General features: G+C 37.9%; 1 protein-coding gene across 1 annotated transcript in view; it reads right to left on the reverse strand.

Annotated features, from left to right (window-relative positions):
- LOC128859262 (cytospin-A) overlaps window positions 1-20959 on the reverse strand; it is a 58818-nt gene extending 37859 nt beyond the window's left edge. Inside the window, exon 1 of the mRNA XM_054096123.1 lies at window positions 20866-20959. The gene's annotated coding sequence lies outside the window, so the exon portion shown is untranslated. The remainder of the gene's footprint in view (window positions 1-20865) is intronic.
- Between the last annotated feature and the right edge of the window lie 1272 nt (window positions 20960-22231).

The following is a 22231-nucleotide window of genomic DNA, read 5'->3' on the forward strand; positions in this document are numbered from 1 at the left end:
GTGGTCTAGGTACTATGTCGTGGGGACAAATACTTCATTGTGAAGGGAATGTGAGACCGCGAGCATGTATTATCATGCCGAGGTTGATCGAACACACGATGTTAAAAGAGCTACGCTCCGGAGATATCGTTGCTGCAAAAATAAAGTACTTGAAAATTGGGAACAGTGTCGAAGCTATCGTAGTTTCGGCCTACCTACCCTACGACTCTTTACAGCCACCTCCTTCGAGGGAGCTAAGAGAAGTGGTCAAGTACGCAGAATCCAATAATCTGGGGATAATAGTGGGCTGTGATGCAAATTCACAGAACATTGTGTGGGGAAGCAGCAAATGCAACCCCAGAGGTCTCAAGTTACTGGATTTTATCCTGTCATCCGATTTGGTCATTCAAAACACTGGTAACAAACCAACTTTTGTGACCAGAAGGAGACAAGAGGTGATTGATTTAACACTTACCAATAGGTCAGTTGGAAATCAAATCAACCGATGGCGAGTTTTGGAAGAGGACTCTCTTTCTGATCATCGTCTTATCGAATTCCGACTGGGAATTGACACAATATCAATACCTTCCGGTAGGAATCCTCGAAATGTGGACTGGGACAGGTATGGTGAGCTTGTAACAGAGAGACTACCAAACCTGAAAAAACTCAAATCAACAGAAATGATTGAAGATGCTACTAAGAAATTAGAAGGTACTTTAATCAATTGCTTTGAGGAACTGTGTCCATTCAGGCAAAGCAGACAGGGGAAAGCGGTTCCTTGGTGGAACCCTGAACTGTCGAAGCTTCGTGTACGGTCCAGGAAACTTCTTAATAAGGCCTTGAAGACCAAAACAGAAGAGGACTGGGCTAATCATCGACTTACACAGAGAGAATTTAAGAAAAAAGTACGGCAAGCCAAACTTGAATCCTATAGAAATTTCTGCAGTAACGTCGAAGAAATGAGGGAAACAGCGAGACTTTGAAAGGTCCTTCATTTAGAACTCTCTCTGAAGTTGAGAGTGGCATGAACAATAACGGTAGCAACGGTGGAACCTCTAGGTACAGCTGGTATATTGCTAGTCGGATAGTGACAAGGGAATCGATAAGGTTTTCCTTATCTTCCTTTGAGAACTTTAAGTCCCCTGGACCTGACGGAATATATCCAGCAATGCTTAAAAAAGGAGGAGACAGGCTGATTGAGGCCCTGAAAAGGATCTTCACAGCCTTTCTTGCATTTGGTTATATACCATCCCAATGGCGACGCGTACGAGTAGTATTTATTCCGAAACCAGGAAAAGGTGACTATTCCCTAGCAAAAAGTTTTATACCAATCAGTTTGACATCGTTCATGTTGAAAAGTCTGGAACGAGTGGTGGAGAAACGTATTCGAGTGGGGGTATTGCCGAGAAGTCCATTTAGTAGAAATCAACACGCTTACCAGAGTGGAAAATCATGTGAATCAGCCTTACACGATCTTGTTAACAAGATTGAAGCCGGGCTGGAAGCTGACGAATACACAATGGGCGTGTTCGTGGACATTGAGGGGGCTTTTGATAATGCCACTTTCGGCTCGATATGTTCTTCTGCCGAACGGCACGGAGTTAATCAAGCCATTATAAAATGGATATATTCCATGCTCTCTGAGAGGCTGTTAACCGCTGGTGGGAGCAGTGACGAACAAATCACAGTCAGGGCCAAGCAAGGATGTCCCCAATGGGGTGTTCTTTCTCCGCTGCTGTGGTGCTTCGTCGTAGACTCTCTATTAGTGGAGATGCAGGAACTCGGTTTTCACGTCCAAGCATGTGCGGACGACGTCTGTGCGCTAACATCAGATAAATCCTTAAGAAGGCTTTGCACGAAAGTGCAGAGGATTCTTGACAAAATCGATGACTGGTGCATGAGACAAGGTCTTTCCGTTAACCCGAACAAAACAACTATAGTCTTGTTTACGAGAAAACGGAAATTGGATGGACTCAGTCTTCCAACACTGAAAGGTGTGACACTTGGTCTTTCCAACGAAGTTAAATATCTAGGAGTAATCTTGGATAAGAAGCTGACTTGGGAGACACACGTTTCACTGAAGGTGAATTGTGCATTGAAGATTTTTCTGCAATGCCGTAGAGCCTTTGGCAAAACTTGGGGTCTGAAACCTGCTGTGGTCCTATAGATATACACAGCACTTATCAGACTCTGGTGGCGACGGAGCATGGTTAAGTCCACAATCCGGGAACTATACAGGCTGCAAAGAAGTGTATGTTTATGCATCACGGGTGCCATGAGTACAACCTCTGGTGATGCCCTGAATGCTATGCTTGATCTGCTCCCCCTGGATCTTAAGATACAACAGGAAGCAATAAAAGCAATGTGTAGACTCCATAAATATGGTTTCTGGCACGAAGATGGAACTTCGGGACACAGAGAAATCTTTAAGTTGCTGTCGGAGCAGTATCCACTGTTTTTGGCACCTAAAGATGACCTTATACCCACCGTTTCATTTGGAAGGAAATTTGATGTCAGATTTCCATTGCGTGAGCAATGGAGCAATCCAGAATGCATGCAGGGAGGTTTGACGGATATTTTCTTTACCGATGGGTCCAAGACTGAAATAGGGTCTGGAGCCGGATGGTACTTAAACGATAGTAATAAGTATCACTATGCTATGGGGGGAATGGCAACTGTTTTCCAAACAGAAGTTTTTGCCATCCTAAAAGTAGCCGAATGGATAATCGAGAGGAGATGGAGCGGGAAACAGATTGGAGTCTTCAGTGACAGTCAGGCTGCATTGAAGGCCCTGGAGAACGCGAAGCAAACCTCAAAGATTGTTCAAGAATGTAAGAAGAAGCTTAATTCTGTCGCAAGACAAAACAGGCTTGTACTTATATGGGTTCCGGGACACTCCGGTGTTCAAGGAAACGAAATTGCCGACGAATTGGCCAACCGTGGATCATCGGTGCCCCCACAGGGGCCAGAGCCAATAATCGGAATCAGTCCCGCAGGAATCAAGAATTGGATCAGCGATTATGTAGGCAATCTACATAAAGAGCGACGGTCCGGTCTAGAACGCTGCAGAACTGCAAAGTGTTTTGTGACAAGTCCGAACAGAAAACTGTCAAACTTTCTACTACAACTTAGAAGGAAAGACATTCGATTGATGGTCGATTGATGGTCGACATCATTACAGGACACAACCCATGGGGTCAGCATATGACCACCATTGGAATCATCGAGGACCCGGTATGCCTGTCATGCTTGGAGGGGGCGGATAGCACTGAGCACTTTCTCTGTGAGTGTCCTGCCTTTGCTAGAGCACGACTACGAGTAATGGGGTTTCGATATCATGAGAATGAGTAATATTCGTTCTCTAAAACTGGAGGATATTTACAGATTTGCCAAAGAATCTGGAAAATTCTCACAGGACTAACTATCTCCATCTCTGTCTCTATTCTTTTCTATCTCTTTCTCTGATACTTTTCTCCCTCCCTCCTTGACTATATACCCCCTTTCCAGAGCTTTAAATACAATGGGCTCTTTAGCCTGAGTGTTTTAGGAGCCACCAAATCTCCTGGTGCTCCTTGGCTCGACCTTTTCAAATTCAATTCAAGGCACTCCTGACACTGAATCTACAAAATAAGTAAACTCAGCCTAAAGGAGAACGCACAGCAGTTGTTTTTTATGAGGACAGCTGCACTGGCATGCCGGCAGAAACAATTTGCCGACCAATAGGTTGCACTGCTCAAATGGGACATTTCTAGAACAGAAGAGAGCAACTGACATGAACTGGAATACCTGAGTGCGGCGTTCTGGCAGGTCTGTAATTTCGTTTAATGGGTCTTAAGTTCTAATTAGTGCCAGAGCCACCAGCCGTCTCTGTGCTCGGGTCGAGAAGATCATACCAATCAATTCTCATACGCCATTGACAGTTCGTGCTACATTAACCTTTTCGAATTTATACCCAGTCACCAGTTGATTAACTTTTTCTACTTACATATATATACATATATACCCTTACTCGGTGTTTGGGAAAAGAACTTGCACCTGGTAGACTTCGTTTTTGACTGCTATGATTTTGTGCACCGTTAGGGATCACCTTCCCATCTAATCAAACCAACGAGAATTTCCATATTGAATATTTTGCTGCGCTATCCAGGCATCTTAGTTTTCCTGGGCATTAAATCTTCTTTAGGCAAAGAAAATTCCTTTACTTTCCTTTGGTTCGTTTTACCCAAACCCCGCGAAATTGTCTGGCAACAACAGAATATCTAATGCGACAATAAATTGCTCAAATGGTGCAACCACGAAACAAGTTTCAATTGCAGCAGCGCCGCCGCCGCCGACAACAAGAAGAGACATCGCCATTTGCTCGCGCCAACGATGATCTGCGCATATTAATTACACAAATTAAATGGTAGCGTTGCAATTGCATTTGAGTTGCAAAATGTTGCCGCCGCAACAGCGAACGACAACAACAATAGCAAACGTGATGTGACAAAAACGAATTGTACGAGCAGCAGGCGGTTGCGGCAACAAGAAGCCAGAAATATAAGAGATATAAAGGCGGCAAAATGCGACCACACCAAACAGATCACTCGATGGCTGACTGGATGGCTGCTTGAATAGTTATTGTGATTATTTGCTCGCCGATCAGTTAGATCATTGCTGGTGCCGCAGTGCTTGTGCGGCTTCAAAGTTGTTGCCGTTGCCGTTGCTGCGCTCGCTGACAGCTGTTCGTGTCGAGTAGAATGAGTAGAGAACGCCTACAAGGAAATGCCGGGTAGATAGTTAGAGCCAGGCAAGCGGGTGGTGGTGGAACTGAAACCACGACGGTGGCATGTGTGTGTGAGTGCGACAATCAAGCCGCAATATGTGCGAAGGGCAATGATCGTTTTCCCATTTATGGTGCAACTATGAAAAGAAAAGTTGATAGGAGATCATAAAAATAGAAAGTGCAACAACTGAGAAACAAGAAAAAGAACGTAGCGTAGGAAGAATGGCGTAGACAGAAAATAGCATATGAAAGAAACAGATACGATAAGATCGGCACAATGTCGTGATAAAACTAACATTAAAACAATTTGAAAATAAATTTGCCCCAAACTAGAACCCAATAAAGAAGAGAAATTACCTAAAAATTTTGATCGAATATTAGTTACATATACTTGCATAATTAAAAAAAACTAACTTCTTATTGCGAGAAGCGGAGTGGGAAATGCCTTTGAATTGGGTCATTCAACAGGACAATGACCTAAATCTGTTATATCATAGTTTAACGCAAAAAACTGCAATGTAATGGAACTTGTGGGAACTGGTTAATAAGCGGACAGATAGGAGATAGTGTGAGAAATGACGGTGATCTCTTCAATACTTTTAATCAACATTCTACAAAATTGAACCATGAAATATGTAAATATTCTGTAATAGAGCAATAGTTGCAAATGTTTCGTCCCCCACTGTATGCCGTTAAGTTTAAACTCATTTCCTTAGCTAAATTTTCGCAGTGCAATTACTTCCGTTTCCCTGCTCTTAACATTTCCTATACTCACTATTCGTCTTTACCCAGATTCAGGTAATTTCGTATTCGCAATTATTTACCTATATATGCTTCAACATTTTGAGAGTTAGTCAATAACTGACGATCTCTGTAGTTATGCATACGTTAACAAAAAAGCGTAAAGCTTGCGCTGCAGTCAGCAGCCTGTTCCAATTGGCAAGTGCAATTAAATGAAAGCCAAAGCGCGCACTGTTGTCCCCTCTCTCTCAAACTCTCGCAAAAAAATATTTTTCTATTTGCGCGCGCTCAGCTTTTTCGTTGCTCTTCATCAAATACTCTGCATGCATTTTCTGCAAGTTGTTGTTGCTTTGGTTTTTATTTGTTTCGTTTCATTGATTGTTTTTATTGCCGTCACCATCTTTGCAGAGGTTGCTGCTACTATTTTGTACTGTTATTAGTGGTATTGTGGGTATTATTAAATAGCTGTATCTCTCAAAACTTTGTTGTTGCTGTTGAACTTCTTACATGTATTGTACGTTTTTCTTTGTTTTTTGCTTTATTGTTCTTGTTGTTGTCAAGGCCTTATATTGGTGTTGATTGAAACGTGCAATTGCTGAAGTTGCAAAGCATGCAGCAATAAAAAAAATCCAACACAAGAATAGCAATATCAAGCGGTACTTTTAGATCTTCTTTTTAGGTTTGTTTACTTTTGTCTTTGTATTTCTTTTATATTTTAGTGTGTTAATATTTTTCATCTATTTTCATGACTAAAAGCAACTTTGCCGTTGGCTTATTTTGACTGGTTTGCGAATGTACTTTGCTTATTGTTTTTTTGACGTTCTGTTGGTTGTTATTGTCGATTTTTTATTTAAAAAAGTAAGCGGATGCATTGCTAGAACCGTAACAATCCACGCACTCCATTTCAGTATACTAGAAGCAAAATATACAGAAATGTGCAACTAAATAGAGCCACTGGCGGTATTTTCTGTTAAGTAGGGTATTAATATAAGATCATTTATTTTTAGCTTGTGAAAGAACAAAAATCAAAAACTAGGAGCAGACAAATATGACATTATACGGGCATTAACATACATAACACTAAATGGAATACTACAAATAATAAAGGATAGTTCTAAAATGAAACATAGTTTCATGGCACTCCAACCTATGAAAGCTTGTGGCTTTGAGTCGATACATAGTGCCGATATTCGCTAACAATTGTGAATTCTTTCTTAGCGGTCTTTTTAGCGATGACAAAAATTCAATCTGGATGGAGCTAAACAAAGGGTTAATCATTCTTGGTCTCAGAGCACAACTTTTTAACGCTTTTGATATATCCTAACGAATGGATGATAATTCTCCGTGCTTTAGAAATTCGGTCTTCAGAATTGGATGACATTTTTCACTTACACATGCCTTTTCGATTGACCATTTTTGCCCGAGACCGTTTGAAATCATGATGAGTTGCATTTATTTTGCTACAAAGCATTCCACATAAATCTCCAAAATACCTAATATAATCTAAAATAACCGATAATTGTTTGAAACTAAAAACGGAAATTTAATTATTTTGAAATTAATTTAATAAATCTTAATTCGTCAAATCTATGAATTTGATCTTTGATAAATGGCATTTCATTACGTTTTATAGAAAAAAGTATTTGATTTGGTTACATTGGATTTTTCATGCTTTGCATATGTATGTAAGTATAGCGCATTTGAAAACAATTTCTGAAATATGTACGTCATTCGAAATGATTGTAAATTGCAAAACAGTTATTTCATATCTTTTCTTTTCAGAGCCAATTTTATTTGTAAGATACTTGCCTAAAGCTGATTAATTTTCTAAATCAGCTTGAATAGGCCATTTTGCATTTTTTTATTGTATTTACTATGCCAAAAAACAGTAACAAAATCCGCTCGCAAAACCAAGGAACGCTTTGCTGAATCCGAGGAAATTAACAAAAATAACAAACTACAAAAGTATTATAGTAAACAATGTAAGACTACTGTCAACAGACAAAACAAAGCAATCGTACTCGCAGGTAAGTAAGCAGCAGCTACAACAACAACAGACAACAAATGCAAACGTAACAAGTAACGATTATGTATGACAATTGTCTCCACTAGCACTACAGCAACCACACATGCATACCCTGAATAAAAAACAGTAATAAAAAATAAAACATTGTGCAACACTATACCAACAATTCGAATAAGAAATCAAATATGTGAGTGTATGCATTGGAAAAATAACTGAGCTTACTGCTATGATATTACAGACAATAAAACAGGCACCATAGCGCCTGCTAAGAGAGCGGGGTGGAGTGCAAGGAATTGCACAGGGCTGCTACGAGTACAGCGAAGGAGTTCGCTGGAACATAGGCCTGCAAGAAAAAAGAAAACCCGAATATGCGCGGTTATATGCACACTAAGGCAAAAAACAAAAGTAAGTAAAATAAAATTCATGCTTTGAGCGAATTGGAGAGGCATGCATGTGAAGGTACGGAAAATAGGCGAAACGCAATGCAGTAGTTGCCGGTTGGTTGGTAGTCTGTTGATCATTGCTCTTTATTGCAAATCTCTAGCGACGCAACAGATCGATTGCAATCAGTTGGCCAATAGCGTGAGAAGAATTGCGCAAAAGAGGAAGCCATGCAGGCAATGGGACGATGTACAGGGCGGTGGAGCAACTATTGCGCGCAACAATGAAATTATGCGGTATATATAATACTAGCAACCCGCCCAGCTTCGCACGGGTATAAAATATATACTCTATGTCACTCACTGAAAAAATTATTAAAATCGATCCACTAGTTTTGGCTTATTCATTACTGCCTGTGGCCCGCACGCGTTAAATTTGGAGTAAAACAATTCCCCTTTCTTTATAGCATGAAGATTTCCTGCTATCTTTGGGATATCTAAATTCATACCCTACATTTTTGCATATTAACTTTTTGCATTTTTACATATGTATTTATTTTATTTTTACAACAATTACAATACTATATTACAGAATGTCTTTATATACAACGTTCATAGCCTTCTTGTCATTAGACAATACAAACATGTTTTCTCTAGAGGTTACTCTTGAAAGAGCGACATACAGTTGGCCATGTGAAAAACAGTCAACACTCAAATCTAAGCCTGCAACGTTGAAGGTTTGACCCTGAGATTTATTAATGGTCATTGCAAAAGATGTCTTTACCGGAAATTGTAAGCGTTTAAATTGGAATGGTAGATCCGATGGTATCAGAGGGATTCGGGGAATCAATACATCTTCTCCGGTACCACATCCTGTGAGTATTGTGCACTCTATTATGAAAGTTTTCAGTGATTTTACCAGCAAACGCGTGCCATTGCAAAGTTTAGGTGGACTTAGGTTTCTTAATAAAATAACAGGACAACCTATTTTCAGCTCCATTTTGTGAGGAGGGAGTCCAGACGGGTTCAAAGAATTTAGAAATTCTATAGGAAATTGAACAGATTCTTCCAAATCGAGAACAGTATCGACCGAGTAGTATATTTTCGTCGGCGCACCAATCTTTGAAATAATCAAGTTTTTTACTTTATCTACTTGTTCGTTAGTTGGTGACAGAATAGCTCTTTCTTTAAACCAAGATATTGTCTTATAACTTATGTTATCAATGTCAGGATAGACATTGTTGACTAACTCTTGGATGTTGTCTATCAAAACACAAAGGTTTTCTAGGTTAATCCTTCCCTCACTTTGTGTTAATTCTCCATTGCCAACTTTTAGCAGCATCTCTGGAAATAGCCTGTTCTCACGTGAAGATGACGAAACCCTCATATTAGTTTTAAGATCTAATTTATTGACATGCGACCAAAGGTGGGATCTTTTTAGCGAAGCATTTATTTCGTCAGCACGTGTTCCTCGAGTCACAACTGGTAGGATTTGACGGAAATCTCCTGAGAACAGAATTGTACATCCAACCATAGGTGCATTTTTGTTGCGCAAATCGCGCATTGTCCTATCCAGTGCTTCCACAGACGTCTTGTTTGACATGGTAGCTTCGTCCCAGACTATTAATGAGCAGTCACGCATCAATTTTCCTGTATTGCTCTGTCTAGAAACACTACAGACGCTGTTATCATCATCGGTGGCGATTTTCAGCGGGAGCTTGAATGTAGAGTGTGCGGTTCGGCCTCCTTCCAAAAGAGGAAGGTAGATCTCACTTTTTTTAAAAGCAGATTGATTAAAAATGTTTTTCCTGTGCCTCCTGGGGCATCAAGGAAAAACAATTTCCCTTCATTGTTATCAATTATTGATAGTAATGCAGTGAATACTTTTTTCTGATCGATGTTTAATCGTGGCTCATCTTGAGCTATATTTTGTAAAAGTCTCGTTTGATCGTATGATGTTTCTCTTGTGTATTCGGCAGTTAAATCAGAGTTAGTAGTATTAGCTGGCATCGGCAGCCCAAAATCCTTTATCGTTTTACCCGAAAGTAATTGCACTATTTTGTTTAATTCAAATAATTCTTCGTCAAATATGTTTTGGTCATATTGTACATCAACAGAGTTTGACTCTTGCCGTCGCCGAATCAGAATATCACTGGCCATATTTTCTTGAAATTTATTCCATAGACTAACAGAATCAGTCACTTGACAAAACACTACTATGACGGCAAATAAATATCTTAATGATGTAGCTGAACTACAAACAGCTGCTTCTGATAATGTATTTTCCCAGTGAGAATCGTCTTCCAAGAGCCCCATAGCTTTGCATGCTGCTTGATAAGTATTGTAAACAACACCTTGTAAAGTTCTTAGGTGAGCAAAGGATGTCGGGCCTTTTACAATATGAAGTAACATTCTCAGATAAAAGCATTCGCTGTTGTTGGGATGAATCACATAGACTCTGCCAAGAGCATCCGTTTTTTTTACTCCGGGGAAACCATCAACCGCAGTACCTTGTTTTCGCCGTTGAAAAGCTTTAGAACTCTGGTTCCATGTATAGTAACTTGGAACTCTGTCATATGTCAGTGTTTTCGCGAAATCATCTTGAGCACATAACTTGAAGAATGCTGTCAATGTTGTATCCGGCGGGTTATTGATAACTTCTTGTATATTGTTCTCAGTGAAATATACCCTTTGTCCATTTTCTAAATGAACTGCAAGGTGGACAATTGTGGGAGACCGGTCGTGCACTTCGAATGATAAAATCCTCCATACAGCTTCAGAGCTGCAGATGTAACGTCCAGACTGATATATTTTCACTTCATTTGGTGATTGTATGCTGAAAGTGGCTTGATCACTGCCTTTATTAATGTACTTAGTAACATATTGGATTGACTTTATTGAGTTGCACAACTCCACGTTGATGTGGGCATCAAAAATTTTCAAAAGGAGCGGATTATAGGGAACGATCCATCGGTTATCAATATCAATGTTTCGGACGGTAGCAATTTGCCCACCCCCTTCTGGCGATCGTCGACGATATTTGGGGTATCCATCATCGCTAGTAATTGTTTGAGTTTGGAACGACTTCGGAAATTTTTTGCTGCATTTAGAATCTCGCATACATGGAGAATTCGGGTTTAAAGTCCCGCAAGGGCCGTGTACCATATGTTTCTTTACGATTTCGTATAGGATAGGATCTTCATCTTTATCCGGTAATTCAGCTGAAATAACCCTGTCAATTTGGTTTGGTCTAATTTTGTTCACTAACCACACCAGCAGGTATACATGTGGCAAGCCACGCTTCTGCCATTCTATTGTGTACATATGACAGTGCGGCGGACCGAATATATGAGACTTGTTAATGAGGTGCAGAATTTTCTGTACTTTTAAATGGAAGACTCTGTTAACTATATCGTATCTGTCTTGTGGTGAATTGGTGTTAATATTTTCTCTGATTTCCGACCAATTTGGGTTACATGTTGCAGTTATAAATAAATCAGGTTTGCCGTACTTTCTGACGTAAGCCTTGGCGTCTTGCGATTTTTCGTGTAAATATCGAGGTCCACCTGTGAATGATGAAGGTAGTATAACCAACTGCCCAATGCCGTTGTGGTGTTCATTCGCCTGTAAAGCATCCTGAAGATGAACGTAATTTTCGGCTCTCAATTTAATTTGATTATTACGGATGTAGGCCAATCTCTCAGATTCAATTTTAGCATATTGATCTACCAAGTATTGGTTTGTTAACATTCCATATCTAAGCAAAGTGTTGAAATCATTACGTCTTGTCATTATATGGTAGCAATAGTAGTTCATACATGACACTGTTTTACGCAGAGGTGTACCACCGATTGGGTCAACTTGAGAAATATTAATAGCATAACCATTTTCTCCACGACATAGCATCAAAGGATATTGTAAGCTGTCATAAGATCTGTGTAACTCTGAAGTAATTTGCAAATTATCATCACGACTATGCAATACAATATCTCTTTTGTCAAATTGCTGTCCGGCTATCACCACTGCTACTTCACTCGTGGAAGGCGCATTGTATCGTCCTCTGTGTTCTCCAACAGAAACTTTATTTGCATGGATTACGGCATTAAAGTCAGGAGTATCTGCTGGAACACTCTCAATCGCTGTTTTGAAAGAATGTATGTAGCAATTATGAGAATGTAACATATCTTGGAGAGATCTAATCAAATCTCTATCAATTGGCCGTGCAACACTTGAACACCTCGTAGATGCTTGTGTATCTGGATCTACAATAAAATATATTTGCAGGAATTTGTGATCATCGGGTCGAAGTGGTAGCAAGCTCCCAGCTAAGTGGTATACTTGCCCTTGAATTTTAAATGTAGGCATAAAGCCACGCTCAACGACTTGCTTACTCTTAAAAGAGGTCATTTGAAATGCGTTATTGTAATGGCGTATATAGCGCATGAAATGATTAGATTTCTGATGATCACCCGTAAGGAGAGAGTGAAGTGGTTCAGGTGGAGGGAGAATTTCTTCTAATTTGACTTTTCCTTGTAAACAACACATACCTTTCGATTCGTCCTTGAATTTCAATGCGAAGCAATGTTCACACACTACTGACATAGTACCTATTGATACTATTCGATCGTCCTTGTAAGAAATCGAAGGATCATAATTCATGGCCGAATTTTCTTTACTCACCCATGAATTAGTAACTCGTGCTGATGATTCTCTGGCTCTCTTTATTCGATGTCTGTCCTTATCTCGGGTGCGGCGAAGCTCACGCTCTCTTGAAGATTCTCTCTCTCTCTGAGCTCTATATCTATCCCGAAGCTGACTGAGTCGAGCCTCACGCTCTGCTGACGATTCTCTGTCCCTCTGAACCGTATGCCTATCTCGATCCCGGCTGCAACGAACCTGACGCTCTACTGAAGATTCCCTCTCTCTCTCAGCTCTATATCTATCCCGAATCTGACTGCGGCGAGCCTCACGTTCCGTTGACGATTCTTCATCTCTTACTGAACGTAGTCTTCTGGCATCCACTGTACTACGACCTATGTTCGAACGACGACGTTTTCCAGCCATGACTTTATAATTTCTGTGAAAATTTACTCAGTTCTATATGTATGATTACCTATTCACAAATTGTCATATTATTAGTATGTGCCGCAGTTAAAAATATGTAAATACTTACCATTTAGAAACAAAAGATAATTACTGATGTAATATCTTGAAAAATATTATTTTCAATTATATGCTGTAAAGAGCCATATACATAGATCTATATTAAAACAACAATGTATTTAATTGGTTAAGGATTAATGCTGTACCTATTTGTTGAAATCACTTCGAAAATAAGCTATTAGTTGTCTTAGGGAATCGATAGCAAACTTAACGCGCTCCGTATTCAAAAACTGTATTTTAATTATTAGTCCAGTCAAAAGAGACAAAAAAAAAAAACAGCCAACTAAGTAATTTTAGGAGTATGCGAGTTTATGGTTTTATTATATAAATTCTGTAGGAAAATGAACAGCTTCTTCCAAATCGAGAACAGTATCGACCGAGTACTATATTTTCGTCGGCGCATCTATTAGTCCAGTCAAAAGAGACAAAAAAAAACAGCCAACTAAGTAATTTTAGGAGTATGCGAGTTTATGGTTTTATTATACAAATTCTGTAGGAAAATGAACAGCTTCTTCCAAATCGAGAACAGTATCGACCGAGTAGTATATTTTCGTCGGCGCATCAATCTTTGAAATAATCAAGTTATTTACTTTATCTACTTGTTCGTTAGTTGGTGACAGAATAGCTCTTTCTTTAAACCAAGATATTGTCTTATAACTTATGTTATCAATGTCAGGATAGACATTGTTGACTAACTCTTGGATGTTGTCTATCAAAACACAAAGGTTTTCTAGGTTAATCCTTCCCTCACTTTGTGTTAATTCTCCATTGCCAACTTTTAGCAGCATCTCTGGAAATAGCCTGTTCTCACGTGAAGATGACGAAACCCTCATATTAGTTTTAAGATCTAATTTATTGACATGCGACCAAATGTGGGATCTTTTTAGCGAAGCATTTATTTCGTCAGCACGTGTTCCTCGAGTCACAACTGGTAGGATTTGACGGAAATCTCCTGAGAACAGAATTGTACATCCAACCATAGGTGCATTTTTGTTGCGCAAATCGCGCATTGTCCTATCCAGTGCTTCCACAGACGTCTTGTTTGACATGGTAGCTTCGTCCCAGACTATTAATGAGCAGTCACGCATCAATTTTCCTGTATTGCTCTGTCTAGAAACACTACAGACGCTGTTATCATCATCGGTGGCGATTTTCAGCGGGTGCTTGATTGTAGAGTGTGTGGTTCGGCCTCTTTCCAACAGACTCTTACCAAAAGAGTAGCGGCAATGCCGGATGACGCAACAGCTAACGCAATTTTTCCGGTAGATTTCAATTACTAATTACTGATGTAATATCTTGAAAAATATTGTTTTTAATTATATGCTGTAAAGAGCCATATACATAGATCTATATGAAAACAACAATGTATTTAAGGTATTTAATTGGATAAGGATTAATGTTGTACCTATTTGTTGAAATCGCTTCGAAAATAAGCTATTAGTTGTCGTAAAAAGTAAATAACAAAAAATGTTATTGTATGGAATCGATAGCAAACTAAACGCGCTCCGAATCAATAAAAACTATTCAAAAACTGTATTTTAATTATGTGCGATTTACTAATATAGAACGTGAAAATAGCGTTTTATTTCGCTGTAAAATTGTATGTACATATAATTACATGGAATTCAGTACATACATAGATACATATGTAGCGATTCGTAAATACATACATACATACGTCACCATACGATGTAATTCAACATTAATGAGGTGTGGTGAGATTATCGCTTAACGCCTATTGCTTCATTCGGTTGACAGCGAACACACACACAAACAGCTTTTTTTGGAAAAAGAGCTGCTTTTGTTTAAACAATTTTGGTTAAATAACAAATAAATCAATTATATTTTTTGATGCAGAACGAAAGTAAATATTTCAAAGTTAAACTTCAAGAAAGTTTCATTTTAATTGGTTGATTCGTTTATGATTTATGGCCGTGAAAACAAAAAAATTATGTTTTTTTGCCACGTTTTGACCGATTGCCACGCCCCCTTTATATATTTCTTCACATTATGTAGATATAAACCTTCCTCTTCAATCAATCTATCTTTAAAAAAAACCGCATCAAAATCCGTTGCGTAGTTTTAAAGATTTAAGCTTATAAGGGGACATAGGGACAGAAAAAGCGACTTTGTTTTATAATATGTAGTGATATGTACATATACATATATCAATAAATTTTGATGGGGTATATTAAAATCACAGTAAAACACATCCCATGTAGTTTGTAAAGCTGCTAGAACTAAAAATGCGTAAAAATTTAAGCTCAAATTTCCCTCTATGATATCATATTTTCCCATTATTTTTATAAGAATCATATTTCTATGTTTTCCCATTATTCTACGGTTTGCCCCTAGTTATGACAATTTCAAAAAAAAAAAAAAATATATAAATAAAACTGCAACGCAACAATACGAGAACTGCGGACAGACGAAACAATCTACTGAACGAACTTGTTATGAATACAAGCGCACAAAACTGGGTGCTGTTACAATGATTATTTTGTTGTTGTAGTTTTTCAACTTTTATGCTTTGAAAGATGTGCAAACGCATGACTCTATTGTTGTTGCCTGAAGCATTGTTGCTTCTTTTTTTTCAACCAAGCAATACTATGTCCACAACAAAAACACCTTGCTCGCGCATATGCGAATACTAGTGCATTGTAGTCGTTGTGTTCTTGTTGTTGCTGTTGACGCACTAACATGTCTACTAGTTTTACAAGTTACAGCAACAACAAGTAAGTTGTCCACTTTTCTGACGAAGAAAGGATAGAAAAATGTGCTGCAACTACAAGCAAAACAAAAACAATAAAAATCTATGTACATTAACGAGTATAAAGTGCTTAAAAATGCACTTGTTTTTTTTTTTGTTTCGTGAAAGGAAATCATTTTATGACTCTATGATTACTAACAGGTTTTTTAAGGTGAACTCAAAGTATACCAAACGCTTTTCGAACGACTGATAAGCGTATTCGGAAATTTCTTAAGAAATTCTAAAATCATTGATTAAGTACCAAAAATACTCAAACTTTTTGTTAATATTAAATACATGCAGTGAAGCCTCTCCTGAGCGGACGCTCACCGTCAGGCAGTTTTTTTCGCCCAAGAGAGGTGCCCACTCAAAAGAGGGTATAAGGGTATTTATAGGAGTTAAAGGAAAAAAGACGAATCATTCTTCACCAATCCAATGAGAGCTCTCACGTTTCGGCTCAAACAAAAGAGTTTTTGAGCACTCAAAAGATCGAATTAATGGATTCTCTGCCGAATAGCTCTGATTTCGGACCTAATAGTTCTTTTTGGGCCCGAATGTAAAAAATAAAATGCAAGATCAACGTTTTTCAACGATTGAAGTATATAGCTGTTTAAGCTTTTAGACAGCTCATTTTGGGGGTATACACTTCTGAGTGACAAAAGTGCTTGGAAAATTGGTTCAAGTGAAAGCAGAAGTATATTAACTATCGAGGAGCATATTTTTAAAAACACTAAAGCCATTTCTTTATTATTTTTCAGTGTTTTCATTATGCGCTTTTTCCCCTCCTAACTCCCCTTATGTATTTTTAGTTAAAAGTTACTCGCTTAAAAATTGACACGTTTTGGACATTTTTGCTTCCATTTGCTTCTCAGTCTAAAGTTCTTAACCGTAACTTAGTAATTACGTCGCGTAATGCTGTCTTTATCGTTGATTATTACGCATAGTCATTGTATTTTTGTTTTTGTGAAAGCGCCCAACGCTTATGGAGCGGCTGTAGAACATTTTTGTTATTTCAATTACATGAAGCCAAAAGAAGCTTCATTAACTGTATTATTTTTTGTTATTTTATAAGCGGAAGAATCACACATTTCTTCCATTTGCTTTTATTTCTTGGTTCTTTGTTTAAATTTTGATGTTAAGCGCAATTGAAATGCTAGACCATGCACATTTAACTTCTTTAGCCCATCTTCGACATAGCAAAAGGTGGCTCTGGTCATTTTCAGCACCTGATGTTCTTAGAGTCACCGGTGGCTTCTGGCTGACGACAGCACTAATAAATGTGTGTTCACACATGCATATTTATATAGCAGAATAGCGAATTTTGTTGTACTTTTTTATTTGAAATCTTTGCAACATTTTTCGCTTTGTGGTTTTCGGCTGCGTCGCGAAGTGAAACCTCACAACAACCCAGCAGTTGAACATGCGAGCGGAAAATCGTTAAGAATTCTGCACATGCCAACAACAACAGGGCGATATATCGTCTTCATTTGATTTCTTTTTTTAATAAAAAAATGCAGTCAAGAAATTTTTAATTAAAAAAAGTATTTGATGATTTGGCATTGGTGGTGTGCTTTCCCCTTCTTTCTTGCTGTCTTTTCGGCTGGTTCGCAAACTAGCTGTTAGCTCGCTTGTGGCGTCGCGCATGCGCACCAGCTGGTGGCACCCAAAGCAGTCAAGCGAACTGGCGGCGAACAAACAACCGTGGAAGCTTTAGCCGCCCGTGTGTTGAAGAGGGCCGGTCGGACTTCTTAGCCGCAGCAACACTTTTGGCTGCTTCCACTATCTACTACGCTGCGGTTACATGTTCCGTTGGCATTTGCCGTTAGATGAAAACGTTGTGATGCCGTCGAGTGTTCGAAGTCACTGAGGCGCAAATATTTAAAATTTTTCCACATATTTTTATGCTTTGGTTTCTCTACTATTTTGCTTTTTCTGCAATTTTTTTGTTACTATTTTGATGTGTTTTCCACATGAATTTCCCCATTTCTTTTCCGCTACGTTTGCAACTAACTGAACTGGACAAACATGTTGTATGGCTGGTGTTTGTGCTATGGTGGAATTCATGCCACAAGTTGTGACAAGCCACATATGGATGCTTGCCACGAAATTTAGTTTTTTTATAGAAAAACTGGCAATAAAATAACTTAAATTTAACTAAATAAATGTGCTATGCAATTTTTTGTGTCAAAAATGTTGACGACACAGAATGTTTTGAAAAAATTATACAACCGAAGTAGTAAGTCATTAAAAATAAAAAAAAAAAAAATAAAAATAAAAAAATAATTAAAAAATAAAATAAAAAAATGTTTACTTGGCGAAGTTATTGCAAAATAAAAATTTTCTGTCACTTTTACAACAAAATCTTCTCAGCCCATAGTCATTTTCTTTGCATCTATTTCACCAATTCTGATACAAAACAAATGCACCATAAGGAAAAAAAAACACACTCGTTGTGACCTCAAATTTTCTTTGTGCGTGAACAAATTTTTCTACAAGCCCCACAATGCCCTTGACCCTTTAACCCAGTAAATATTTGTAGCCACCTAGAAACTGACCTTTCAGCCTTGAAGTATGCATATTAAGTAACTGCATTTCGGTCAACACATTTGTTGCTGTACAAGTAGCTGAGAAGTAGTGCAAACATTTCTGAAGCCTCATTTAAAACTATACCAAGCTCTATCGATCGCCAGTGAGCAAACTAACCTAAGGCCTGTTTACATGGATACTATTTTTTGTGCCTGCCTGTATTACACTCTTCACTTTTATGCATACACTCATATATTCGCACATATACATGTATTATTGATTAGCGTGTGACCAGCAATATATATCACACACTCTCTCTTTTTTATTTGCATTTGTGTAATTATGAGCTGCAAAAGTAGAGGCCTGTTACATTACATACCTATGCAATGTTACGAAGTTCGTTTGATTGGCTACAGGCGCTTTGTTCCCCGTCAAATCGTAGTAACTTTGCTGTTATTGCTATACTCGTATGTTTGTTATTGTTAACTTTTACAAGAAAATCTGTGTTGAATGTGTAGTGTTTATATTCGTCAATTTTTTCTATTACCATTTTTTTGTCGTTATTCATGTTTAGCAATTTAAATTCACTTCAAATGCAAAAAATTGCGTACTCTACATCTTTTTTTCTACATACCTACTTGAACCAAGAGGTGTATAGCAATAACAACAACGATGAAAAGTAATAAAATCTTTGGACAACAAACTAAGAAAGCGAAAGGCAAGGGAATTTTAGCAAAAGAAAGCAAAACACAAAATGGAAATAAATGATTTGAATGCAATTTCAAGGCAGTTAGTCAATTGTTGTCGCCTCCAATACTCACTCAACTACACACATAGTTTGTATCTGTGAAAGTGAACAGCCGCTGGTTGGCATATGGCGAAGCAGAAACTATAGCCACAACAATCCAAACAATAAAAATAAAGCAAAAAGCAGAGCAGCTGTTACTACATATTTATTATTGTGGCAATTGGAGCTATTTTGTAGGGAAGCTGCAGAGCGAGCGTGGCGGTTGGTGATACCCCACTGAACTGTAATGAACTATAGAATCGACAAACTGGTGAAGTTGAAGTGAACGGCAGAGGGCGAAAGCAGACGGTTGGGGCGAAGGTGCCATTCTGCGATCGGTCTCGCGTTAAAGTTAAAGACAATTTATTTCGCGATGCTGAGAGGATGATAACATACTGGCTATGGCAGTGCGGAAAGCGATGATGGTGAAGATGAGGCGTTGTAAATTAGAAAATTTCTATTATGTATACACACTCCTACATACTTGATACACATATATACATGTGCATGTACATACCCATGGACGCGCACGCTTTGTACAATATTTGAATGCGACAGCGGCTGAATGCCAAATTATATAATTAATGCATTTTAAATTGGATGTGGAGGGAGCGTAGAAAGTGGATGAAAAGGAGGCATGGAAGAGGAAACTGGCATGTACTAATGTGTGTGACAATTGAAGATGTGAAAAAGGTAAAGATTAATAGTATAACAAGGTGTTCATAGGCGTAGCTGAACCGAAGTGGGGGTGAGTCGGATAGATTTATGCCAAATTTCTTGTTAAACAAAGTAGGTGAACCACCTCAGCGTTAAAGACAGGCGGAACGGTTTTAAAAACTGACAAAACTTTGAGAAAAAAGACGAATGAATATCTAAAACAAAAACCGGTACCTAATAAGTTCGTATGGTTCGTTTTTAAAACTTAATCGTTTGGAAGCTTAAGCTCCAAAATAAAAATAAAAAATAAATAAAAAGAAAAGAAAAGAAAAACAAACTAAGCGTAAATTTAACTTTTTTTATGCGCAATTTTCCATATTTTTGCATTTTTCCACTATTTTATATTACTGACCTCTGCTAATGCCAGACAGACTGTCAAGTATTGAGATCGAGGTCTGCTTACGGTTTGCCCATGAATGCGAAGTCGCACTGTAACAAGAAGGATGTTAGATGAGCTCAAGTGAGCATCAGAGGAGTTTGCTGGAACTTTAAGCCCTTTTTTCATTTGAAAAACTCATACTGGCTTAGTCGTGGCCCATGCTGTACAGATGGAAACTTTACTTGCCACATTACCATTTTTCCCGTCATTAGACCCGCGCGGGCAAATCTGGTTTTTGGTTTTTCGCCTACAACAGGTGGCCTATTGTGGTCCGTGATTACCGATGTATGCCGAATAAGGCCTGGCTAAAGTGAGTTCATATGCTTGGGAGGTAGAATGGTTGCTGCCGACATGTTTACTTTTGTGAATATTTATTCCAATTATTTTACTTATTGGTGACGAAATTTTATTTGTAAATCCCAAAACTTTTCCATCAAAAATGTTTCTACTCTTACGAAAATTCTGAATTCAAACTTCAAGCCTCCTCCTACACTACAGAGGTAATAATCAACTACACCTATGTTTTTTTTTTTTTTAATTTAATGAAATCCCATGTAAATTACATATGCACATACTCAGTTCCAAAATTAGGTTTTTTTGGCATTTGGTTTGGGAAGTAGGTGAGCAGGGAACTTGGCGGAGCAAAAACTTACCCTGAAGTTGAAATCACAAAGCGGGCAGCACAGCCGTGGACTCGTACACAGATGCTTCTTTTAAATTTTGTATAGTTTCTCACTGCTTCTTGAATTTATCAGATCAAGTTCGGTGGTAGTACAATTTTATTTTTGTCAAAATCCACTTTTGTTTTATCAATTATTATTATAATTTTTCTTTGTAATTTGTCATCAGCATTAGTTCATTTATACGATATAAGATATTTTTTAGGCAGAGCTTTTCGTCTTTTAGTGAATTTTTGTCAAAAATGTTTATTTTCTTTTATTTTTTTGTCGCGGACATTTTCACTTAGTCTGCACTTGCAGGGAAATCTGTTGGTGTCAAAAGTTTAAAATTTTTTTGAGGTTTTTCGTTTTGTTGTTTTTACTTATTAAGGTGGTGCAAAACTACTTTTTCAACAGCCGCAGGGAAACCTATAAATACATCTATTAAAAGTATTTTTATATTTCTTTTCTGCCAAGATGTAAGCTGTTTTTTTATACATTTTTCATTGGAAGTGTGTGCTTTGTTTTAAATTTTATTTGTTAGTCACAGCTTCTTCTCATTTATTCAGAACCGCAGGGAAATCTATAAATATAAATTAACTGCGCTTCTGCCAGCTGTAATACATATGTATGTATACATATGTCCATGCATATGTATGTATGCAATTTGTTTGTATAGTTTGTTCGTTTTATATTCGTTCTTTTATTGTTACAGTTGTAAGATTTTGTTGTCACAGCTATTTGAGGAAATCTGTGCCAAGGGGAGCTATTTTTACTTTCGTCTAATATATGTATTTATGTAGCTCTTTGTTAGTCATTAAAGCTTTTCTAATTATCTCCTTTTGGTAGAAAGTGTTATTTTATGTTTTTTTTTTAATGTAAATTAAATCACAAGAAATATATAAACTAAATAAAATAAAATACAGTGCACTCGCGGTAACTCGAATAGCCGCTAAGTCGAACGACGTGCTAACTCGAACACATTTTTTCCCCTATTGACTTCTTTGTAACTCGAACAACAAAAAAGCGCTATAACTCGAACAAAAAAACAAATTTATTTGTACACACATTCTTTTCAAACATGTACATTTTGTACATAGATACATATGTAATAGTATATGTATATAAATTATATGTATACTAGTGTATTGTCCATATGAATATTTCGACGTTAATATTCCGTTAGTTTTCTGGGAACAACATCTTGCATTGACCAAATTGCTTTAAATTTGTCATTTGTAGTATATCAGTGCACGTGAGTAATGGATCGTAAAAGGTTGAAGTGTTTAACATTAAAAGAGAGGGCTGAAGTCCTTAACAAAATTAAACGTGGACGTAGTGTTACTTCTCTAGCGAAGGA

This window comes from Anastrepha ludens, chromosome 3 (genome assembly GCF_028408465.1).
Source record: "Anastrepha ludens isolate Willacy chromosome 3, idAnaLude1.1, whole genome shotgun sequence".
NCBI classification, from domain to species: Eukaryota; Metazoa; Arthropoda; class Insecta; order Diptera; family Tephritidae; genus Anastrepha; species Anastrepha ludens.